The sequence below is a fragment of the Poecile atricapillus genome, chromosome 19 (genome assembly GCF_030490865.1).
Source record: "Poecile atricapillus isolate bPoeAtr1 chromosome 19, bPoeAtr1.hap1, whole genome shotgun sequence".
NCBI classification, from domain to species: Eukaryota; Metazoa; Chordata; class Aves; order Passeriformes; family Paridae; genus Poecile; species Poecile atricapillus.
This window is the reverse complement of record NC_081267.1, coordinates 3,049,033-3,074,536: the sequence shown is the minus strand read 5'-3', so window position 1 is coordinate 3,074,536 and position 25,504 is coordinate 3,049,033. Positions and strand designations below refer to the sequence as shown.

Below are 25,504 nucleotides of genomic sequence, written 5' to 3'. Positions count from 1 at the left end.
GATTTTGACGAGACTTGAAAAATTTTGTGGGATTTTTTTTAGATTTTTTGGAAATTTATAGAGATTTGGTGGGATGTTTCTGGAATTTGGGAAGGGTTTTTTTTAATTTTATAGGATATTGAGAAGATTTTGTGGGAGTTTTGTGGAATTTTCAGGGATTTTAAGGAAATATGAAGTATTTTGAGGTATTTTCTTAGATTTTTTTTTTTAATTTTGTGAAGATTTTTTTTGCGACTGTGGGATTTTGCGAAAGTTCAAATAATTTTGTGGGATTTTTCTGAAATCTTGAGGGATTTTGAGGAGACTTGAAGAATTTTGAAGGACTTTTATTAGATTTGGTGGTGTTTTGTGGAGATACGGTGGGGTGTTTCTAGAATTTGGTAGGGTTTTGAGTAGATTTCTGCAATTTTGTGGAATTTTTTTCTGGAATTTGTGGGATTTTATGGAGACTTGAAGAATTTTGTGTGATGTTTCTGGAATTTAGTGGGATTTTTTTTAATGTTGTGGAATTTTCTGGTGTTTTGTGGGATTTTGAGGAGACTTGAAAAATTTTGTGGGATATTTCTTGGATTTTGTGGAAATTTGTGGCGATTTGGTGGGAAGTTTCTGGAATTTGGTTGGGTTTTCAGAACATTTAGGGAATTCTGTGGGATTTTTCTGCAAATTTGTGGATTTTTCTTGAACTTTGTAGGATATTGAGATTTTGTGGGAGTTTTGTGTAATTTTGAGGAATTTGAGGAGACATGAAGAACTTTGAGGTATTTTCTTAGATTTTGTGGTATTTTTTGGAGATGTGAGATGTTTCTGGAATTTGGTGGGGTTTTGTGAAGATTGATGCAATTTGGAGGGATGTTTCTGGAATTTTGTGAGATTTTTCTTGATTTTTCTAGGATATTCAAGAAATTTTGTGAGATGTTTCTGGAATTTGGTAGGGTTTTGGGAAGCTTTAGGGATTTTTTTTAGTTTTTTTCAATTTCTTGGGATTTTTTTGCAATTTTGTGGGATTTTGCATAAATTTAAATAATTTTGTGCGATTTTTATGGAATTTTTAGGGATCTTGAGGAGACATCAAGAATTTTGTGGGATTTTTCTTAGATTTTGTGGTATTTTGTGGAGATTTGGTGGGATGTTTCTGGAATTTGGTGGGGTATTTAGACCATTTAGGAAATTGTGTGGGATTTTTCTGGATTTTTGTGCAATGTTTCTGGAATTTTTGGGGGGTTTTGTGGAATTTTGAGAGGTTTTGAGGAGACATGAAAATTTTGTGGGATTTTTCTTAAATTTTGTGGAAATTTATGGAGACATGAAAAGATTTAGGGAATATTTGGAGATTTTTCTGGAATTTTGTGGGATTTTTCTGGAATTTTGTGAGATTTTCAGACAATTTAAAGGAATTTTTGTGATTTTCCTGGGATTTTGTGGGATTTTTTTTGTATTGTCTGGGATTTTTCTGGAAATATATGGGATTTTTCTTAGGGATTTTTGTGGGTTTTTTCGGGGATATTATGGGATTTTCCTGCAATTTCGTAGGATTTTTCTTGAATTTTGTAGGATTTTTCTGGAATTTTGAGGGAAGTTTCTGGAATTTTGTGGGATTTTTTTGGAATGTTGTGGAAATTTGAGTAGATCATGTGTGATGTTTCTGGATTTTGGAAAAATTTTGAAAAGATTTGAAGAATTTTGTGGCTTTTTTTTAAATTTTGTGTGATAATGAGGAGACTCGAAGAATTCTGTCAGATTTTTCTTAGATTTTGTGGAAATTTGTGGAGATTTTATGGGATGTTTCTGGAATTTGGTGGGGTTTTGAGAAGATTTCTGCAATTTTGTGGGATTTTTCTTGCATTTCGTGGGATTTGTGGAGACTTGAAGAATTTTTGGGGATTTTTCTTAGATTTTGTGGAATTTTGTGGAGATTTTGTGGGATGTTTCTGGAATTTGGTAGGGTTTTAAGAAGATTTAGGGAGTTTTGTGAGATTTTTTGTAGAATTTTGTGGATTTTTTTCTGGAATTTTGTAGGATTTTGAGAGCATTTGGGGCAATTTTTATGAAGATTTTGATGAAAAAACCAGGAAAATAAAAGGGGTAAATCTGCTAAAATTTTGGTAAACAAAAGTGAAAAGCAAAACCATCCAAAGTTACCTGAACTCCGCGATAAATCCGCATGGTTTGGCCCAACATCAGCCAAATGGGGTTAAAATCATCCCAAGGTGTCCAAATTGCAACCAAAAGGGCATAAAAATGCCCAAAGTGGTGTCAAACCCACTCCAAATGGCCTAAAATCACCCTTGAATCTCCCAAATGGTGCAAGATCCACTCTGAAAGTCGCTGGTTTTGTCTCAAATCACCCAAAGGGCCCCAACATCCCCCAACCTGGCCTGAAACGGCCAAAAGGGACCTGAAATCACCCGAAAAGGGCTCGGTTCGACCGGCACCGGGACTGGGAGCGAGACCGAGATCGAGACTGAGGCCGAGACTGAGACCGAGAGCGGGCCTGAGACTGGGACTGAATCCGGCACCGGCACCGAGACCGGCACCGCTCCGGGACCGGGACTGAGACCGGGACTGGGACTGAGACCGGGACCGGGACTGAGACCGGGACCGGCACCGCTCTGGGATTGAGATCGACACCGGGACCAGAATCGGCTCCAGGAGTGCCCCGGGACTGCTCTGAGACTGAGACCGAGGCCAGCACAGGGACTGGGATCAACACCAGGAGCGCTCTGAGACCGAGACTGAGACCAGAACCGGGATCAGCACCGGGATCACTCCTGGAGCAGCACTGGGATCAGCACCAGGATCACTCCAAGACCAGCACTGGGATCAGCACCAGGATCACTCCAGAACCAGCACTGGGATCAGCACCGGGATCGCTCCAGGACCAGCACTGGGATCAGCACTGGGATCACTCCTGGACCAGCACTGGGATCAGCACCGGGATCACTCCAGGACCAGCACTGACACTGGGACAGGAACAGCTCCGAGGCCAAGACTGAGACCAGGACTGAAACCAGCACTGGCACCGACACTGAGACTGGCACCGCTCCGGGACCGAGACTGAGACCGGGACTGAGAGTGAGATGGAGACAAAGACTGGGACTGGGAGCGCTCTGGGACCGACACTGGGACCACCACAGCTCCGGGACAGAGATCGACACCGGGACCGGAATCAGCTCTGGGATCGCTCCGGGACCACCGCGTTCACTCCGAGCAGTTTTGGCCCTGCCCCCGGGCGAGACTGGGAAGGGCTGGGAGGGACTGGGAAAGAACTGGGAGGGAACTGGGAGGGAACTGGGAGGGAGCCCTGGGCAGGGCAGGACCGCCTCGGTTCGCATCGTTCTGGTGCAGCCATCCCAGTCCATGTGGTCCCGGTCCATGTGATCCCAATCTCTGATGCTGATCCATACGGTCCCGGTCTGTGCAATCCCAGTCTGTGCAATCCCAGTCTGTGCGATCCCAGCCCATGGATCCCAGTCTGTGTGGTCCTGCATGGCACACACTCCAAGAATCTGGAATTCCAGTTCCCAGCAAGGAAAAGATGTTCCTGCACTTGAAGGCAAAGCTCTTGAGAAGGGGCCGAGAGCCAAGTGCAGCAAGATCTTACAGTGACATTTCCCTGCCAGCCCCCAGAACTTCACCCATGCTTGTTGTAGCTCCTGGACTGGGAATTAAATCAGGGGAGGGTCTCTGGTGGGAGCTGCCCTGGGTGCAGGGAGACGCTGATGTCAGTGTTCAGGAACACACATAATCACAGATTGATTATATGCAGGTGCTTGATTGAAGCGCACGGGAACTAGGGGTATCAGCAACCCAAATCTAGCTCCATTGTCTTTGTCCAAAGTGCACATATTTCTACAATTTCAGCTGTAGCAGTAATCACTGTAACAACCTTATCAATATTGCTTCATTAATATTGCTTGATTAGCTTTATCAATATTGCTTCATGAGACTTAGCTCATCCTTGTACGAACATGTACGAATCTTATCTCTGGGTGGGTATCCTGGAATCCCCAAGTACCAGTTCCCTTTACCGTAAACATTTCAGCTTGCTAGACCATCCCAAATACCAGACATTCTTGCAGCCTACTTCTTCATGGTTTTAAGAAACATTTTCAGAAACATTTAACCCCATAGTGACAAGGCTTTCACTGCTGTGGTGTCACACACAGTGGAACACTGGGGCTGTCAGTGCTGTGGTGTCACAGAGAGGAGAACACTGGGGCTGTCACTGCTGTTGTGTGTGATAGATTGACATTTAAGTAAAAAAGACAAACAGCTAAGGATGTTAAGGTTGCTGGAGGATGATGGGAGTTTTTTCTCCTGGCTGATAAGTGGTCATTTCTGAGAACTGACAGTAGTTTTGACCATTGAAAAGTGATATCGACCTGTGAACATCACCCTTTAAAACTTAAGCCCAGGAATTTATCTTTTTCTTTAATTTCTGGCTTTTGAAGAGGTAACAGGGCTCTGGTTCAGCCTCGTCTCCCCCAGCCCAGACAAGGCCACGGGGGGAGTGGGACTGGCCAAAATTCTGTGGTTCCTGGCGGGGGATGGAGACTGTGAAGTGACAGGAGCCCCTTCCCAGAGGGAAGTACTCCCATCTGTCCTACTGGTCTGGCCTTAATGTAAATCTTTGAGTTCATCAAAGGGTCATTGCTAAACAAAACCTTGGTTTTGCCTGCTGACATTGCTGGTCAGGCAGTGTCCCAGGAGATGCTCTTGATGGTTGCCTCTTTTCCTGGGCATGGCACTGGAGGAGGTCCAGGCCCAGGTGATGCCACTGAAGGAAATGTGCCCTCATCCCAGGGACGCTCAACACAGACTCCCCCAGCCACTCAGTGCCCTGCCGCTGGTCACAGCAGCCCCTGCCTGGCTCCTGCCTGCCCACACCATGGTCAGCCCTGCCTGCTCCTGGACATGGAGCTCAGCCAGGGCTGGTGCTGTGTGGGCTTTGCTGGTGGTACCAGCCAGACACTGGGGTGAGAGCTCCATCTCTTTATTGGAACAGAAGAGCTGTGCTGGGCCCTGCCCTGGCAGGAGGGACCCACCTTCAGTCCAGGCCACAGAGCAGGGCGGGTCCCTTCAGGGACACAGGGCCTTGCTTTGGGTGGTGGCAGCATCTGCACAGCAGCAAGCTGGTAATGCAGCTGTGACAGGGACATCACGTATGGGCATGGAGATGTGAAATGTGTGGTACAGGTGTCCCTGAGGGAGGTGTTTGGCTGGACTTGTGAAGCTGCAGAGGGGAACCTGTTGAGAGAGGAGATGGCTGAGGCCCCAGCTGCAGCTGGCACACAGGGACCCTCTGGCACACTGGGAGATTCTCACTGTGCTCAGTTTCCCTCTGAAGACTAAGAGGTGAATGTGGATGGGCTTAGCAGCTGATCTGCAGGCCAAACAATTGAGTTAGCAAAAGAAGAAATTGAGAAAATACAAGTTTATCCATAATAAGGAAGAAAGCAAGGCCGTTAGCATGGAAACCAATGAAAAGGGACATGAGGGGTATTTGCAGTTGTAATAAATGGAATTGGTTTGTGCTAACAAAAGTGTAACTGTTATTAAAGTTGTTATTACTAGAAACAATCAAGAATCAGTGTTACAAAGCAGATGTACCCCTTTGCAGATGTTACATGTCAAAATTAAGGTACAGGATGTAGTTTAGAAGATAAATGGTGTCTCAAGACCAAAATGGCCTTGAGATGGACCAAAATTAGAACAAATTTAGGCATTGGGCCTAAAGATTAGTAAACATAAGGCTAATTAGTAGACTAACATAACACAACGCTTAGTACACACACACAAACCTGTAAGGTTATCCAAAGGACGATGAGGAAGAGGTGAAGCCTTTGCCAAAAGACCACCAGAAGAAGACTGAAGACCCCCTAACAACAAGTGAGGCGTGCGCCATGAACAAAAGTGACATAAAGTCAGAAAAGTCGGAAATAGGAGGAAACTTACAGGAAACATTAATGAATATGTATAAGCATACAGTATGTAAGTTTAGCCAGAAGTGCTTTGTTTTGAACATGAGGCAATGTGGGAAGCCTCCATAGCCTGGTCAGTTTTGCTTATGCTTTAATCATACTTAATTTCTAGCAGATTATATATATAAATTTTAATTTTTTATTAAACTGTATTATTTTACTAAACTGAATTCTTTTATACCACATTACTATTCAATTTAGTAAATTGCATTGATTTTTAATTAAACTGCCATTAAGCCAAGGGACCTAGTTGTCAAAATTCTAATTTCATTTATAACAATATTTTAACAAAGAAGGCTGGTACAACAACATTGGTATTTACTAAACATGACACAACATGAGGTATATTAACAAAGAAGGCACCTTACGGTGACAACATTCTACTGTTCAAACTGTAAAACATCTCTGTGTACTGATCAGGAGGTCACGATTTACTCTTTACAATCCTGATGCTGAATGTCTCCTGAGGACATCTGGTCACAGAGAAGAATGAGCCCCTTGTGGGCTGCCCCTGTTTGGACAACCTGCTCCTCACCCCGAGCCTCAGCATGTCTGACATCGCCCACCTGGGACTGACATCTCAAAACATTGAAAAAATGTCTCTTTATAATATTTCTTTATAATTAAAATCTGATTAATTAATAAAAAAAAAGGTATTTTTGATAATACTATTATTCTGTATTTTTATAACCCAATTTTTTATGTTTATATAAAAGAATTGATACATTTGCAGGGACAAAACCCACTATTGGTCTTTGGTTCTAAGTACCACAATTCCCTTCATTAATTAATTGACCACTATTTCTCCCTCTTTATGCCAATTGCTCCTAATTTTAGTCCTCTGATCATCTTTTTTATAATTTTCTCAGACAGGGTAAAAGGGGCCACTTTGGGGTCCATGGAGACTTTTCTGGCGAACATTTGGGGCAGTTTTGGGTCTGGGGAGGGAATTTAGAGAGAACCTGGGGGTCTGGAGGACACTTGGGGGAGCCGGGTGAGCACTTGGAGGGGCACTTAGGGATTCTGTGGGACAATTCGGGGTCCGGGAGAGCACTTGGGGGTCCAGGGGGGCACTTGGAGGTCAGGGAGGGGAATCTGGGGGCCCTTCGGGGTCCGGGCGGGCACTTGGGTGCTGTAACAGGGAATCTATGGGCCGCGGGGGATGATGGGAGTTGTAGGCGCCGGTATAATACGGTTTAATGGGGCCGCGGAGCATCACGGGAGTTGTAGGCGCAGCTCCAATGGGTTCCGGTGAGGCGCGGGGCATGACGGGAGATGGAGTCCCGGCTGGAATAGCGCTCTATGGTCCCGCGGAGCATGATGGGAGCTGTAGTCCCGGAAGTGGCTCGGAAGGCGCGTTTGGCGGTGTGGGGAAGCGCTTGGGGAAAACTTTTGCGTCCGAGCCGTGGCTGCAGGTGCTCGGGGCGAATGTATACGGCTCGGGAGCACTTGGGGGGAACCTGGGGAGCTGTAACCGGGCTCTTTAGGGCGCGGGGCACGGCAGGAGGTTTGGGCGCGGAACTGTGTTGTGGGATGATGGGAGATGAATTCCCAGCAGTGGCTGGAAGGGGAATCTGTGGGGTTGGGAGCATTCGGGGGTCCAGAGACGCTTTGGGGGGTCCCGAACGGGCGCTGAGGGGGCACTCGGGGATCCTGGAGGGTTTGGGGAACACTTATGGGACCTATGGGGGGCGATCCCGGGGTTCTGGGGAGCGCAGGGCATATTCCCAGTCCTTCCGAATTCCTTCCAGCATGATCCCATTTGCTCTCAACCACTCCCAGTCAGCGTCAGCATGATCCCATTCACTCCCAGTATACCACATTTGCCCCCAACCTGGTCTCAGTTGCCCCCTTGAGGCTCCTACTCACTGCCAGTATCAGCCCAGTCTGATCCCAGTATGACTCCAGTCACCCTCTGTGGGATCCCAGTCTCAGCCAGCATGGGCCCAGCTGCTCCCAGTATGATCCCAGTATGATGTCAGTACACAGCCAGTGCAATCCCAGCCACTGCCAGGATGATCCCAGTACAAACCAGTCCCTGCCAGTGCTGCCACTCCTGGGATCCCCCAGCCCTCTCTGTGTTCCCCCCTCCCGCATCTCCCCAGAGCAGCCCCAAGGGCTGGCAGTCCCCAGCCAGGGTCCCCAGCCAGCCCCAGGTTGGATCTGCAGCCCCCAATTTTCCCAGTTTCCCTCTCCTTTTCCCCGGGCCGGGTTCCCCCCGTCCCCAGCGGGTGGGAGCAGCGGAGAGCCCCGCGCTGCCCATCCCGACCTGTCCCGGCTCCATCCCCGCTCCTGCCGTGGGCTGTGAGGGGTTTGGGAACGGGGCACCGAGGGTGTCACTGCTCCTGGGGAAGGAGGAGGAGGAGGGATGGAAGAGGAGGGATGAAGAAGGAGAGAGTGAAGGGATGGAAGTAGGAGAAGAAGCTGGTGTTAGGGAGGAGAAGGAGGAGGGATGGAAGGGGAGGAGAGGGAGGAAGATGTTGTAAATACTCCACAAACCCCTTCATTCTTGTCCCCCATGGGGATGTGTCCGCCCTTCTCAGAACACGGGCGGGAAGGGGTCTCAAAATATATCCAACATGGACCTAAGGTATTTTAGACAAAGAAGGCTCAGACTTATGAGACGTGGTCCTGGGTTCATTGTATGTGGATCGCCTGGGACAAGACAGAGGCTGAGATTCCTCGGGTGCTCTCTTAAACTTGGGGGAGGGGGTGGCCAGGGGATACAGGGGGGTTACAGCCAATGGGAAAGGGAAAAGAAAAGGGAGGTTAGGTAGGGACTGACCTTACACAACACCAAGGGTGAGTTCCTCCCTTGGGACATACCATAATTTTTTAAATGAACTTCAACGGGAAGAGGAGGGACAAAGGAGGATCAGGGAAAGGAGAAGGAACCAAGAGGTCACGAACTCCCTGAATTCACAGTCCCCCACCTGTGGGATCATCACCCCCCATCCCACAGGTGCCCTGAGAGGGGGAGCTCAGCCCAGATATCCTGGGGGGTCCCTGGGTTGGGTTTTTTGGGGGGGATATTTAAGAATTAAGGACTGCAAACCTGAGCGGAAAATGCCCCTTGGGGCGACACTGGGTGGTCCCAGCATCCCTAAGTGGGGAGATGGAAATGAGGGGAACTTTTCAGATTCCTGGCACTCCCAGCAGCCTGGGGAGGACAGGGATTGAGTAGACAGGGGAACACCAATACAAGCGTGACCCCCAGCAGCTGGGACGGGGGGAACCCCTGAACACCAAAGGGGAGAGACCAGAGATGGGGAACTCCTGGGAGGAATTTTCAGGGCTGAATCTTGGTGTTTGGGAGGTTTTTATGGATAGCTTGGAATTTCTAGAGATGGACGTGGGCAGGAGGAACCCCCTAATCCAATGTGCTTGTGAATTGTATTTTTCCCCAAACCAGGATTTCCCATTCCCAAACCTTGTCCAGATGGAGAAGGAGGCTGCGAGGAAGAGGAAGATGCCCCAGGACACCCAGGCAGGTGAGGAGGAAGTCAGTGCCCCTTTCCCCCTCTCTCCTGCTCCATCTCCCAGCCCAGCCTGGCCTCCGGCTGCAGGACAACCCCGCTGCCGACGCCGTCCTGCCGGGGACGCACTGGGGGGATCTCCTTCCCCTTCCCTCTGGCACGGAGGCAAATCCCATCCTCTCCTTGTCCTTCCTCCCCCAGACAAGGAGCTGAGGATGGAGACCAGGGAGGACAAATCCCCACAGCAGAACCTCGTGGGAGAGGCTGTTTTGAGCAGCTCCACAGTGCAGGAATGCAACGGGGAGGAGAAGCTTCAGAGATCCCGCAGGAGGAGGGGCTCCAAACCCATCCCAGGGTGCTCTGAGGAGGAAAGACCCACCCTGTGCCGGGAAGGCGGCCAGAGATCCAGCCAGGGCTCTGAGCTGGTGGTCCATGAGCAGCTTCAGGATGGGGAGAAGCCCTACAAGTGCTTGGAGTGTGGGAAGAGCTTCAGCCAGAGCAACAGCCTGATCTGCCACCAGATGATCCACACTGGGGAATGGCCCTACGAGTGTGGGGAATGTGGGAAGGGCTTCAGCTGCAGCTCCAACCTCATCCGTCACCGGCGCATCCACACTGGGGAGAGGCCCTACGAGTGTGGGGAATGTGGGAAGAGCTTCAGCCAGAGATCCCACCTGATCATCCACCAGAGGACCCACACTGGGGAACGTCCCTATGAGTGTGGGGAGTGTGGGATGACCTTCAGCCAGAGGTCCCAGCTGACCATCCACCATCTCATCCACACTGGGGAGAGGCCCTACGAGTGTGGTGAGTGTGGGAAGAGGTTTCAGACCAGCTCCACTCTCCTCCTGCACCAGCGGATTCACATGGATGAGAGGCCCTTCCGCTGCCCCGACTGCAGGAAGGGCTTCAAGCAAAACTCCACCCTCATCACCCACCAGCGCGTCCACACTGGGGAGAGGCCCTATGAGTGTCCCCAGTGTGGGAAGAGCTTCTCCAGGAGCTCTACCTTGACCCAACACCAACAGAGGCACCGGTAAGGGAAGCCCTGCGAGTGCCCCAAGTGCAGGAAGAGCTTCATGTTCTGCTCCAGCTCCATCCTCCATCAGAGGACCCATGTTGGGCAGAGCCCTGATGACCCACGTTCCCAGTGATCAGTGTTGGGAACACACTGGGCTGGAGGTCATTTTATTTTGGTTTCAATTATCTTTTGATTCATTCTCATCCCTTTAAATCCAACAAATGGTGGTAAAAATCAACAAATTCATCAAAGGCATCTAAAACCTCACATTTTACTAGTGCTTCAAGGCAATCTTGGAGATACTTGTGAGTATTTGAGGGTTGTGGGGTTATTTGGTGGAGTTGTCTCCATTTCTTGGCACTCAAAGAGGTGAGAGGGATCGATCTGTCACCTCAAAACCACTTAATGCCACTGAAACCTTCTCAATCCCTCTCCAAAATTATTCAATTCCACAGCCCCTCAGGGTGTGATGCCTCATGTTTTAGCTTTCATATCTTTCATATTCTGCACTGCCTAGGTTTGTAGTTTTGAACTTCACATTAAGTGTTAGTGAGCTCTCTTCACAGAGTAGGTAGACAAAACAATTCCTTTTCTAGCTTGATACCAAGAACAGTTGTTACAAGTTCCAGGCCCAAAAGCATAAACAAGGGTGGACTGAAGAGAGAAAACAAGAAGGGTGGGATTTCATCATCTGAAGCTGTAATTGGACAATGAACCCCAATATGCAGATGGACCTAAACTTCTAAAAATATGGGACCTCGTGATGAATTGTTCATTTTTATGACCATTTTTGGTCCATCTTGGGTGTAGCCCTGGCCAGGCTCTTGTACTGCCCAAGGTGTATCTGTAACATGCTGGTCATGAGTGAGGAGACAAAATCCACGATTCATGCTCCAGTTGCTCATCAGACAAAACAGCCTCGTTTATTATTCAGAACTCACTTGAATACCAAATTCAAATTTCCCAAGCTAGACAGCCATTGGCTGATACTTCCCTCCCTGCCCTGCATCCTGGCCAGTGGTGTGCAGTGGTTCAGACATGAATTAGGCTCACTAAATTAAATTTGTGCTAAAATCTATGGCTAAAGAGAATTTACTGCTAAATTAGATTTGTGTTATGGCTAAAGTAGATTTACTGCTAAATTACATTTGTGTTATGGCTAAAGTAGATTTACTGCTAAATTAGATTTGTGTTATGTCTAGATTTACCTTGTCCAGTCCTGAGCAGCTCTACTGTGACCATACTGTGACAATTCACCCTTTTTGGTTAAATTAAAAAATAGAAAATGCTCTCTGTTACCCTATCTGCAAGGGCCCTTTGCAGACATGATAACAGGGACACCATGGGTTTAATTTGAATGAAGTTTTCTAGTTAACTTGACACAATTAATTCTCTTCAGCAAGCAATATGCTTTGTGTACTAAATTGAGTTTGGAACACTCCCTTCCAGGAGCTGGCAGACAGGATCACAATCCTTTAAGCTAACAAGCCACAGGTTAACTACTTATAGTTAAAAGTTACAACTTAACATTAAAAAACAAGAAAGTATTTAGAACTGAGATTATCCTGAACTCTTTAAACAAGAAACAAAAAACATTCAACATTTAGAACCGTGAGAAAAACCCAACTTAGCAGAAAAACAATTTGTAAGCAAACAGTTTTTAAATGAACTGTCTTTTCAAGAGTCTGATTTTCATGGTGAATAAGTTGTTCTGGTTACTCTTCTTTAATCTGCTCTATCACATCCGTAGAGGTACTGTCAGGAGGGTGTTGTTTGTGTCCTTTGGCTGTATGTTCAACTCTTTCACATTGGTTGCAGCTTGCATTATCACTTCTTTGTCCCTGAGCTGTCTCCTGTGGAATGGGCTTGTGTGGAGAGTTTATTTTCCTGTGGCCTTGTTGTCCACACTTGTAGCAATGGGGTGTGAGTTTAACAGCAGCTGTAATAGAATTGGCTAGCATATCCATGTGATGAGATCCAGTCCCAACCTTAGCACATGCTGTAATCATCTCCTCCAGAGATGGATTCTCTTGAGTTAATGCAGCTATAATTTTTCTACAGTCTTGGTTTGCATTATCTCGTGCCAATTGTAGCATTAATTGACCCCTTGCTTCACTGCATATATAGCTCATGGGGGTTTTATCTTCTACTTGAATAGCTTTGGGTTGGCACTGACAAGTTGGTAATTTTTGTTAGAGCTCACATTGCTAAGTCTTTCACTTGTGTTAGAATTGCAGAGTTCAAGCGAGCCTGGGTTTGGGGATCTTCTGACACTGCTGAATGATTTATTGTATGAACAGCCTTAGCTACTTTGCTTTCTGGGGTCCCACCACACATTCCTCCGTTTTGGTTTTCAGTAATTCCTGTTAAAGTGCCATGTGCTCTTCCCACAATGACCTGTTTTATTGTTATTTGAGGAACGCCAGTGTGGTGTGTTACACTCCAGGGATGCAGGAAATGTTTTGTTTTCTGTGAGATGTGTGTTGTTTTGATGCTATGAGGGATGCTCAAAACAGCAAAGGCTGACTGCCAGTGTGCAATGGCATCCCGACCCTTTTCTCTTGGGTGTTTTATAGCACATATTGCTGATGAAAAGGTATCCATGGATAAATGTACATATTTTAAATGTCTGAATTCAGGGATGTGTGTGACATGGGTTTAGCAGATTTGTAAGGCACACAGTCCTTGAGGGTTTGCTCCCGTCTGCAGTGGTGCAGTGTGGCCCTGGTGTCCTGATGGGACACTTGTGGTTGGGTTCTTTTTCCCCCTTGGACTGAAGATTGATGAGATAGAGGCAGTTTTCTCTTGTTTGGACTTGGTTGTTTATTCTTCTTTTATCTCCATTACATGTATACAGGGTACAAGGAGCCACAAGCAGCTATGTGCACTAAGATAGAAAGGTGCAAAATGACTAACAAAGATCTTCTTCAAGGATTTTTATATGTTCATTTACCCAATTAACAAATGCCAAGGAAATATTTTTTCTTAGTGACCCAATGACCCAACACTTGTGTGCTGCACTGCAGCATTCTCTATCCAATCACCTACTACTACCCAAAAACCTCTAGAAGAAGAAGATGAAGAAGAAAGAAGGACAAGAGACAACACCCTGAATCCTCCATCTTGTCCTCTATTTTCTAAACTAGTTTAAACTCCAAACTTTAACTTTTTCACTCAGTGACATAAGAAATCTCTTTAATCTACACACTTACACTCCTGGTTTTTCTATTAACAGTTGCTTTCACGGTGTTCTATGACATTCAGTGTTTTCTTGGATGTCAGAGCCAGGTATCAGAGATAGGGGCACACTCTCAGTGCCTCTGGCTCCAACAGTAAACTAAGCTGAATATTGTTAAGTGTTATTCCACTGTTAAATTCTGAAGTCATATAAGTTAGCTTAAATGCTGTTAAGTTCTTTTGCTAAATTGTGATGTTTGAGGAATAAATTAAGGTATAAGTGAAGTCCTGTTAAGTTTGATCTCTGTTAAGCTCAAACACACACACACACACACACACACACACACACACACACACAGAGTTCTGGGTTAATTTCTGGTTGAATTGCCTGGATTTTGTTTGTTTTTGTTGTTGCTTTGTTTCCTTGCTGTGCCTGAAGTGTCCAGTCAGGAGCAGAGTGACTCTTGCCAAGGAACTTTGTGCTGCTGGTGCTTAATATTAAATCTGATTTTTGCTGCTCCCTTGCTGGGGATTTTTTAAGTGCTCTCAAGCCCTCGTTGGTGACGGGGTGAAGGAGCCCTGGCCCAGGCTCTGGCCCTGGGGGATATGGGGATGCTGCCAGGGATTCCCTGTCCCCCTGTCCCATGCCCCACAGACCTTGGGATGTCCCACAGCCATTCTGTGATGTCCCAGCCTGGACTGTGATGTCCCAGCCCCTCTGAGATGGCAGAAGCCAATCTGATGTCACAGCCTTCTCTCTGACATCACACACTCTTCTCTCTGATGTCACACAGCTGCTCTGTGATGTCACAATCTGCTGTCTGATGTCACAGAGCCGCCCTCTGGGATTGTGGTGTCTGCTCTGTGACCTCACAGCCCACTCAGTAATGTCACAGCCCACCCTGTGGTGGCTCTGTGATGTCATACAGAAACTCTGTGATGTCACAACCCACTCTGTGATGTCATGCATTCAACCTCTGATGTCACAGTCCTCTGTGTGATGCCACACCCTGCTTTCTGATGTCACAGAATCCCCTCTATGATGCTGTAGCTGCTCAGTGACCTCACACAACAAACTCTGTGATGTCACAGCCCCATCTGTGACCTCACACAACCCACTCTGAGCTGTCACACAGCCCCTTTCTGACATCACAGCTGCTCTGGGGCTCCAGGACACAGCCACAGAGGTGCCACTGTGACACAGCCCCCTCTGGCACATCCCACAGCCCCTGCCAGTGCTGAGCCCCTGGGAGCTCTGTCTGGGCCTGCTCGTGTCCCTGAGCTGCCCTGGCAGGGCCCCAGCCCTGCTGGGCTGTGCTCAGGAGCTGCTCCTGGCCAGAGCTGTCTCTGCAGCGCTGCCCTTGCCAGGAGCTGCCTCTGGGCCAGGAGCCCGGCCCAGCTCAGCAGCACAGACACAGCACCAGCACTTTCATTACCCTCTCGGGCCTTTGGGGCTCTCTGCATCCCACTCAGTCCCTCAGAGTGTGCTCCAGAAACTTCTCAAGAACTCAAACACAGACAGAAACACTGAAATTTCTTGTAGTTGAAATGAGAGACACGAGTGAGAAAGCGTCCCCAGGTTCCAGGTAGAGCAGAAGGCTGGAGGCCCTGATGGCAGCTGGGGACAAGCAAGGGAAAGGTGTCTGTGGTGCTGAGCAAAGCTGGATGTGTTTCAGGAATGCCAAGGGCCAAGGGCTGAGCCCCAGCCCCTGGCAAGGCAGATGCTGTCCCTCCCTCATTGCTCAGGGCTCTTCCCGGGGCACTGGCATGTGGGGATGTGCAATGCCAAGGGCAGCACCATGGGGCGGCCCCTGCCAGGCTGCTGAGCAGGGACAAGGAGGCAATGAGGCCCCAGGGCTGCCAGGGTCACTTGTCCCCTGCTGGCCTCAGGCCCAGGGCCAGCAGCCATGGCCAAAGGGCTGCACAAGTTGCCTCTGGCAGGGCCTTGCAGCTGCTGCCCATCCCTGTGCCCTCTCCAGCCCAGGCTGCCCTGTGGTGTCCATGCCCTGCGCCTCTGTCCCTGCAGGCTGTCGTCATCCCCCGGCTCCCCCACCTCGCTGGCCCCTTCCTTTGCTGACAGCTCTGTGTCCTGCCTGCCTCTGCCTGGCCACACAAAGCCTTGGGCTGCTCCAGACTCCATCTGGGGGATGTGTTGCACCACAGCCCTGCCCTGGGACACAAATTCCTTCCTCCTGGTGTTCATACTGGGCCTCCCCAGCTGCATTTGGCATCAATTCTTTCTTTCTCTGGCTCTTTTCCACTATGTCAAAAGGATCCACCATCTCTGAAACCGCTCTTTAAACACTCTCATGGCTGTTGTCCACTGTCCTCAGTCTCCACCCCACGGAGCACAGAGCTCCTTTGTCCCTATAGAGTGGTCATGTGCCTGAGGCCTCAAAACCCCACCTTGGGAGATCTCTGGGGACTCTCCAAGGGGTTTTCAAATGAAAACAGACTGCTTATAGTCTAAAAATCACAAGAGGACAAGGCCAACCTAACCCCTCTGTCCTGGCTGCTTTTGTCTTGGAGCAATTCTTAGATCTATGGAATTTGGGATGCCAAATTCTAAATGGTCCCTGGACAAGGAGGCTGGTGCTTTTCCATAGGGAGGAACAGAGCCGCTCTGTTTCAGGGGCTGATGCGAGGTGACCACCAAAGGCCAAGGCCAGCCAGAGCTAGCAGGTTTTTTCTGGGAGATACCCTTGAATAAAAGAAATGTTTAAGGGAGAGTACCAATTTTGGCAATGGGCATCAGAAAAGACAGATGGTATTCCATTGTTAAACCTGTGGGACAAATTGCATTACGGTTCAATTCCACCTGTCCAGTCTTTTACACATAAACAAAGCCTGGGACCGGGATTGGAGTAGACAGCCACCCCAGTCTCCTCTCTTAGAAGGAATTAAAAAGTCTAGGCATCCTAGAGGGTTTTGAGGATTCCTGGTGGCTGTTGGGTGTCATTTCTCCACCTCATGACTCAGCAGGAGTTTCTCCAATAAAGAAATAAAGCTTTAGCCTGAAGATCCCACTCTGCCCATGACAGGAAGCCCTGGGAGTGTCTGTGACATCCCGGCTCTTTGGCAGCCTGGGGACTCCTGGGATGTCACCGTGGAGCCCCCAAGAGTGCCTGTGACAGAGCGGTGCCTTTGCAGCCCAAGGTCCCCTGGGATGTCACCATGGAATTGCTGTGACTGCGTCTGACCACACGGCTCTTCAGCATCCCCAGAAACCCCTGGGAGGTCTCTGTGGAGCCGCTGTCTCTGCCTGTGACATTCCGGCTCTTGAACAGCCTGGAGACTCTTGAAATGTCCCCATGGAGCTCCTCTGAGGGCCTGTAACAAATCTGATCCTTGGTAGGCAACCATCACCAGGACCTGTTGCTATGGTCTGTTTCCATGACAACCATCACAGCCCCTGTTGCTATGGTCAGTCCCTTGGAAGCTCCATGGAGACCCCATGCCAGGGGTGGTTGCCATGGACACCAGCTCAGGCCTGGAGCCAGGGCCCATTGCCATGGCAACCATTTGCAGTCCCATCCTCAGGCTCATGGGATCACAGAGCCACAGAATTGGCTGAGTTGGGAGGGACCCATGGGGATCCTCCAGTCCAACTGCTGGCCCTGCACAGGACACCCCAACAATCCCAGCCTGGGCCTGGCAGCGCTGGCCAAACGCTGCTGGAGCTCAGCCAGCCCTGGAGCTGGGAGCCTTCCCTGGGGAGCCTGTTCAGTGCCCCAGCAGCCTCGGGGGAAAAACCTTTTCCTCACATCCAGCCTAAACCTGCCCGCCTCAGCTCCAGCCGCTCCCTCCACTCCTGGCCCTGGGCACCAGAGGGAAGAGGTTCCCACAGCCCCCAGCCAGGGACCCGCTCCCAAGGCTGCTGCCATGGCAACCAGGCCTGGCACCAGCTGGGATGCTCGGTTTCCACGGGCTGGGCTTCAGGAACGGCATTCCCCAATTTCATGTTCCTGCTAAAATCGCACTGCTGCTCTCTTCCCTCTTGCCTTCCATGGAAAGCAGAAAAGGCAAAGATCCCAGGCTGGGATAAGAACAATTTATTGAGAAGAGCAATGGGATAAGGAACAAACAGAGATAGAAACAATTTGGATAACAGAAGGGATAAGACAAACTATTCACAGAGAAAACTAAAATGCCACCGACTGGCTCATCCTGGCCACATATTTCCTCCTGCCAAGAAAGGACACTCTTATCCTCAGGTGAGAGAGAGGGAGTCCGTTTCCTGCCCCTGGCAACCTGAGATGGGATTGAATATAATGACAGGGACACGGTCAGACTCTCACGTTCTTTGATCCCACATCATGCCATTACCATGAGCAGGAAAAGGTACAGGTGTCTTCCCAGCATGGATCACAGGAAACATGGATCACCAGGTCTCTTCCCAATGTGGATCCTCCAAGGGTGGATGAAGCGGGAGCAGTGCACAAAGCTCTTCCTGCACTTGGAGCACTCGCAGGGCTTCCCTTACTGATGCCTCCGTTGGTGTCGGGTCAAGTTAGATTTGACTGAGAAGCTCTTCCCACACTGGGGACACTTGTAGGGCCTCTCCCCAGTGTGGATGCGTCGGTGCTTGACAAGGTGGGAGTTTTGCTTGAAGACCTCCCCACAGTCGGGGCAGCGGAAGGGCCTCTCATCTGTGTGAATCCGCTGGTGCACGAGGAGATGGGAGCTCGTCTGAAACCTCTTCCCACACTCGGGACACTCGTAGGGCCTCTCCCCAGTGTGGATGCGCTGGTGGATAATGAGTTGGGAGCTGAAGCTGAAGCCCTTCCCACATTCCCCACACTCATAGGCCCATTCCCCAGTGTGGATCATCTGGTGGCGGATCAGGGTTTTCCTCTGGCTGAAGCTCTTCCCACACTCCAAGCACTTGTAGGGCTTCTCTCCATCCTGAAGCTGCTCATGGACCACCAGCTCAGAGCCCCGGCTGGATCTCCGGCCACCTTCCCGGCACAGGGTGGGTCTTTCCTCCTCAGAGCACCCTGGGATGGGTTTGGAGCCTCTCCTCCTGCGGGATCTCTGAATCTTTTTCTCCCTGTTTGACTCCTGCGCTGTAGAGCTGCTCAAAACGGCCTCTTCCATGAGGTTCTGCTGTGGGGATTTGTCCTCCCTGGTCTCCATCCTCAGCTCCTTGTCTGGGGGAGGAAGGACAAGGAGAGGATGGGATTTGCCTCCGTGCCAGAGGGAAGGGGAAGGAGATCCCCCCAGTGTGTGCCCAGCAGGACGGCATCGGCAGCGGGGTTGTCCTGCAGCCGGGGGCCAGGCTGGGCTGGGAGATGGAGCAGGAGAGAGGGGGAAAGGGGCATTGACTTCCTCCTCACCTGCCTGGGTGTCCTGGGGTATCTTCCTCTTCCTCACAGCTGCCTTCTTTATCCAACCAAGGTCTTGGAATGAGAAATACTGGTTTGGGAGAAAACAAGGAATAAGCACATGGAGTTTGATGGTCCCTCTTACCAAGTCCATCTTTAGAAGTCACCCAGGCATCTAAGGTGTCTTGGTTTTAAAGGAAAGGTGTTTGCTAAGGAAGGCAGAAAACTCCACTGAAATGGATAAAAATGTAAACATCCCATCCCCCTCCGAATTATTATAATCTTGAAATCAAATTGATCTCAGGTTACGATATGGGAATAGGAATAATAGTTCTTTACTAAAAAAAATTGAAAATGAAAATGTAGTTGTACAAAAAAAAAAGAAAAAAACAACAACAAAAAACCAGCCCTCCCAGTGTCAGAATACAACCTGAAACCCTGTTGGTCAGGGTGTTGGTAGCAGTCTGATTAAATGGTGGCTGCAGTCCTCCTGGAGTGACAGATGTGGTTCTGTTTAAGCAGTGATTCCATAGAAGATTGTAGCTTACCTCTGAAGTTCCGGTGCTGTAGATGGGTCCGGTCTCTCCTCTGGGAATCCAGTGGAGAAAGACTCCCTGTGGTGTTTAGAGTCTCAGATTATATCCAGTCAGGAATGCTTGGCTCCTCCCCCTGGGTGGAGCATCTCACAATGGGATGATGTCATTTTATCAGTCCTGCAGTGAGACTCAATGGCCCATTAACATAAGATATCGTCCTGGAGGGAGGATGGGTGGTGGAAGAGATAAAGAACACTGCCCCACCTGGTTTTAACAGCCGGCCCATTAACAGAAGACATCCCTCAGATATGAGGGAATGGGTGATGAAAGAGATAAAGAAAACTGCTCCACCAGGTTTTAACAGATGGTGATAGAAAACATACTTTTGGTTACATCTTGCATTGCAACCCAGTACATGGAGTCCATAAAAATTTTACACCACAAAAATTCAGCTGTGAAAATGCCTCCCAAGAGTTCCCCATCTCTGTTCTCTCTCTTTTGGTGTTCAGGGTTTCCTTCCTGTCCCAGCTTCTGGGGTTCACGCTTGTACTGGGCGTCCCCTGTCTAGTCAGTCCCTGCCCTGCCCAGGCTGCTGGGAGTGCCAGGAATCTGAAGATTTTCCCGTTTCCATCTCCCCACTTAGGAATGCTGGAAGTTTTGGGGGGTCCTAGGGTCCCTGCTCACCTTATTCTCTTCTGGGGGGTGCAGGTGGTCCATGGAGACACCCTTCCCTCTCTCCAGGCTGTTGAGGGTCCCATGAATTGCGGCACTCCTTCTCTCTGTGCTCCCCACTTTGGGGTCCTGGGGGACACAGGGCTCTGCTCCTTCAGGCTGCCTCTGTCAGCAGCTGCCACAGGGAACCCCAAATGTCCCCCCAAGGGGCATTTTCCACTCAAAGAACTCATTTTCCACTGAAGAACTTTGGAGTTCTTCATTCTCCAATAATCACCCCCAAAAACCCAACCCAGGAACCCCCCAGGATATCTGGGCTAAGCTCGGTAACCATGGTCACCTTCGGGATGGGGGGTGATGATCCCACGGATGGGGGGCTGTGAGTTCAGGGAGTGCTGGACTGGGATAGACTGGGAGTGACTGAGATCATACTGGAATAACAAGCACCTGACTGGGATTACTAAGAGTGTCTGGAAATGGCTATGGGTATGCTGAGGGCAACTGCAATATACTGGGAGAGTTTGTAACCATACTGGGGATGACTGGGAACACACTGGGAATAAATAGGAACCACGCTGGGGACAACTGGGACCCCATGCTGGGGAAAACTGGGAGCAACTGGGAGTGAGTGGGTCTACACTGGGGGTAACTGGGAATGACTGCAACTTTGCTGGGAGTAGCTGGGACCATCTGGGGAGTGACTAGGACTATACTGGGGGCAACTGGGTGCAACTGGGATCACACTGGGAGGAACGGGGAGCAACTGGAACCATGCTGGGGACAACTGGGATCCTGCTGGGATCACAGTGGGAGCAGCTGGGCCATCCTGGGCAAGACTGGGACCATACTGGCAGCAACTGGGACTGCACTCAGGGTGACTGGGAGTGGCTGGGAGCAACTGGGATAGACTGGGAGAGACTGAAACCACAATGCAGGTAAATGGGAGCAACTGGAACCACACTGGATAATCCTGGGAGCAGCTGTGCCCATGCTGGGGTAATACTGGGATCCTAGTGGAACTAGCTGGGATTATACTGAGAGTGATTGGAAAGGTGCCGGCTATGACTGGAACCATGCTGGAGGTGACTGGGAGCAACTGGGCCCATTCTGGGAGTGAGAGGGAGTCACTCTGGCCATGACTGGAATCATACTGGGAGGATCTAGGGGTGACTGGGTGCAACAGCTCATTCTGGGAGGGACTGGGACTGTAGAGGGAGTGACTGGGATCATCCTGAAAGTCTTTTTCTGTGGATCTTATGTGTTTCTGGTCTCTTTTTATTCCCCTTCTTATCCAATGTGCCTGGATTATTTTTGGATATCTTAATGTTACCTAAAATCTTAAGGGTAAGCAGTTTTTAGGTTAAATGAGCTAAGTTTGCAAAGTTAATGCTATGGTAAGCGTTTTGTGTTCGATTGGATGCTGTATTAAACCCTTTGCCAAAATTCCTTGATTGTCTATATTTTAACAGTTAAATTTTGTGTCATTTTGACCTTTTAGCTCAGTTGTTAGACCATGGTGCCAGTATCACCAAGGCTGTGGGTTCAATCCTTTCAGGACTGAAATCCTGTCAGGCCATTCACTTAAGAGCTTGACTTGATGATCCTTGTGGGTCCCTTCCTACCAAGAATATTCTTTACATCTGTCCATCTTGAGAAGATCTGGTTGTTGTTTCTCCTGTGCACCAAACTCAAGCAGAGGAACCTTTGGTTACCACCAGCATTGAAGTGTTCTGGGGTATTACAGACCTGCAGGCTCACAGTGGCCTCTTGTTTCCATGAGGCCCCAGAGTGTCCCACTGGTTCCTTGGTTCCATGGGTCCAAGAGTGCCACAATGATCCCCGTGGTTCCACAACTTCCCATGGTGTCACTCTGGCCCCTTGGTTCCATAAGGGTCTGGAGTGTCACACAGGTTTATGGCATTTGTCCTTGCTGCCCCTCACATCCCACTGCCCCACAAAGAGCCCCGAGCCACCCGTGAGGGACAGGCCCTGCTGTGCCAGGCCTGGGCTCAGGGCTTGGCCTTTCTGCTTCCTCCAACCCAGCCAGGGCTTGCTCAGCATTGCAGTTCCCTGCTCAGAGCCTTTGGCTCCCGGCAATCCTGGCCTCCAGGATCTGCTCTCGCCAGTCCCTGGGGAGCCTTTGGCAGTCCCTGCCCTCAGAGGGAACGATTGAAGCTCCAAGGGACTTGGAGTTTTGTTTCTGACACCTGTAGCAGCTTCTTCAGACTGAAGGAGAGACAAAGGAGGATCAGGGAAAGGAGAAGGAAGCACGAGGTCAAGCACTCCCTGAATTCACAGCCTCCACCCATGGGATCATCACCCCCCATCCCACAGGTGACCAGGGAGGGGGAGCTTGGCCCAGATATCCTGGGGTGTCCCTGGATTGGCTTTTTTGGAGGGGATGTTTGGAGAATGAAGAAATCCAAAGCTGAGTGGAAAATGCCCCTTGTGGGGATACTGTGGGGTCCCAGCATTCCTAAGTGGAGAGATGGAACCAGGGGAACTTTTTGGATTCCTGGCACTCCCATCAGCCTGGGACTGAGTAGACAGGTGACCCCCAGTACAAGTCGGACCCCCAGCATCTGGGACAGGGAGGAACCCTTGAAGACCAAAGGGGAGAGACCAGAGATGAGGAACTCCTGGGAGGCATTTTCAGGGCTGAACCTTGGTGTTTGGGAGGTTTTTATGGACCCCATGTCCTGGGTTGCAGTGCAAGATGTAACCAAAAGTATGTATTCTATCACCATCTGTTTAAACCTGGTAGAGCAGTTTTCTTTATCTCTTTCATCACCCATCCCTCATAACTGGGGGATGTCTTCTGTTAATGGGCCAGCTGTTAAAACCAGGTGGGGCAGTGTTCTTTATCTCTTCCACCACCCATCCTCCCTCCAGGGGGATATCTTCTGTTAATGGGCCATTGAGTCTCACTGCAGGACTGATAAAATGACATCATCCCATTGTGAGATGCTCCACCCAGGGGGAGGAGCCAAGCATTCCTGACTGGATATAATTTCAGAATTAGAACACCACAGGCAGTCTTTCTCCACAGGATTCCCAGAGGAGAGACCAGACCCATCTACAGCATCAGAACTTCAGAGGTAAGATACACCCTTCTACGAGATCATTGCTTCAACAGAACCATATGTGTCACTCCAGGAGGACTGCAGACACCATTTAATCAAATTACTTCCAAAACCCTGACCAACAGTGTGTAAGGTTGCATTCTGCATTCTGATTCTGTTGGTGAGGTTTTTTTTTGTTGGTTTTTTTTTTTTTTTTTTTTTTGTACTGCTGCATTTTCATTTTCCTTCATTATTAAAGAACTTATATTCCTTTTCCCATATCGTTACCTGAGAGCACTTTGATTTCAAGATTATAATAATTCGGAGGGGATGGGATGTTTACATTTTTATCCATTTCAATGGAGGCTCCTGCTTTCCTTAGCAAACACCTCTCCTTTCAAACCAAGACACCCCAGATGCCCTGGTGATTTCTAGAGAGGGACTTGAACAGAAAGTCCTTCAAACTCAATGTGGTCATTCCTTGTTTTCTCCCAAAGCAGGATTTCCCAATCCCAAAGCTTGGCTGGATGGAGAAGGAGGCTGTGAGAAAGAGGAAGATGCCCCAGGACACGCAGGCAGGTGAGGAGGAAGTCAGTGCCCCTTTCCCCCTCTCTCCTGCTCCATCTCCCAGCCCAGCCTGGCCCCCGGCTGCAGGACAACCCCACTGCCAACGCCGTCCTGTCGGGGACACACTGGGGGGATCTCCTTCCCCTTCCCTCTGGCACGGAGGCAAATCCCATCCTCTCCTTGTCCTTCCTCCCCCAGACAAGGAGCTGAGGATGGAGACCAGGGAGGAAAAATCCCCACGGCAGAACCTCATGGAAGAGGCCATTTTGAGCAGCTCCACAGTAAAGGAGTCCAACAGGGAGGAAAAGCTCCAGAGATCCCGCAGGAGGAGGAGCTCCAAACCCATCCCAGGGTGCTCTGAGGAGGAAAGACCCACCCTGTGCCAGGAAGGTGGGCAGAGATCCAGCCAGGGCTCTGAGCTGGTGGTCCAGGAGCAGCTTCAGGATGGGGAGAAGCCCTACAAGTGCTTGGAGTGTGGGAAGAGCTTCAGCCACAGAAGAAACCTGGTCAGCCACCAGATGATCCACACTGGGGAATGGGCCTACAAGTGTGGGGAATGTGGGAAGGGCTTCAGCTACAACTCCAAACTCGTCATTCACCAGCGCATCCACACTGGGGAGAGGCCCTACGAGTGTCCTGAGTGTGGGAAGAGGTTTCAGACCAACTCCAGTCTTCTCCTGCACCAGCGGATTCACAGAGAGGAGAGGCCCTTCCGATGCTCTGACTGTGGGAAGGGCTTCAAGCGAAATTGCACCCTCATCACCCACCGCCGCATCCACACTGGGGAGAGGCCCTACAAGTGTTCCCAGTGTGGGAGGAGTTTCTGCCACAGCTCTAGCTTGACAAGACACCAACGGAGGCACCAGTAAGGGAAGCTCTGCAAATGCCCCAAAGTGCAGGAAGAGCTTTCTCCACAGCTCCAGCTTCATCCCCCATTGAGGGCCCCACGTTGGGAAGAGACCTGGTGATCCATGTTCCCTGGGATCCATGCTGGGAAGACACCTTTACCTTTTCCTGCCTATGGCAGTGACATGATGTGGTATCAAAGAAGGTGTGGGTCTGGAGATGGCCCTGTCATTATATTCAGTCCCATCTCAGGTCGTTTCCAGGTGCAGGAAAAGGACTCCCTCTCTCTCACGAGAGAAAAAGGTTTTCATTTCCTGTCAGGAGGAAATACGTGGCCAGGAAAAAGCTGACGGTGGTCTTTTAGTTTTCCCTGTAAGTAGTTTATGTTATCCCTTCTGTTATACAAAGTTGTTTCTGCTCCTCTTCATTCATTATCTCGTTGCTGTTCTCAATAAATTGTTCTTATCCCAGCCCGGCATCTTTGCCTTTTCTGCTTTCCATGGGAGGCAAGAGGGAAGAGAGCGGAAGCGCGGTTTCAGCAAGACCAGGAAATTGAGGAATGCCATTCCTGAAGCCCAGCCCGTGGAAACCGAGCATCCCAGCTGGTGCCAGGCCTGGTTGCCATGGCAGCAGCCTTGGGAGCGGGTCCCTGGCTGGGGGCTGTGGGAACCTCTTCCCTCTGGTGCCCAGGGACAGGAGTGGAGGGAGCGGCTGGAGCTGAGGCAGGCAGGTTTAGGCTGGATGTGAGGAAAAGGTTTTTCCCGCGAGGCTGCTGGGCCACTGAACAGGCTCCCCAGGGAAGGCTCCCAGCTCCAGGGCTGGCTGAGCTCCAGCAGCGTTTG

The 25,504-nt window shown here is 49.7% G+C and overlaps 1 pseudogene; it reads left to right on the top strand.

Annotated features, from left to right (window-relative positions):
* The window catches only part of LOC131586325 (uncharacterized), a 1,027,770-nt pseudogene extending 1,017,291 nt beyond the window's left edge, over nt 1-10,479 (top strand).
* Nucleotides 10,480-25,504: the final 15,025 nt, after the last annotated feature.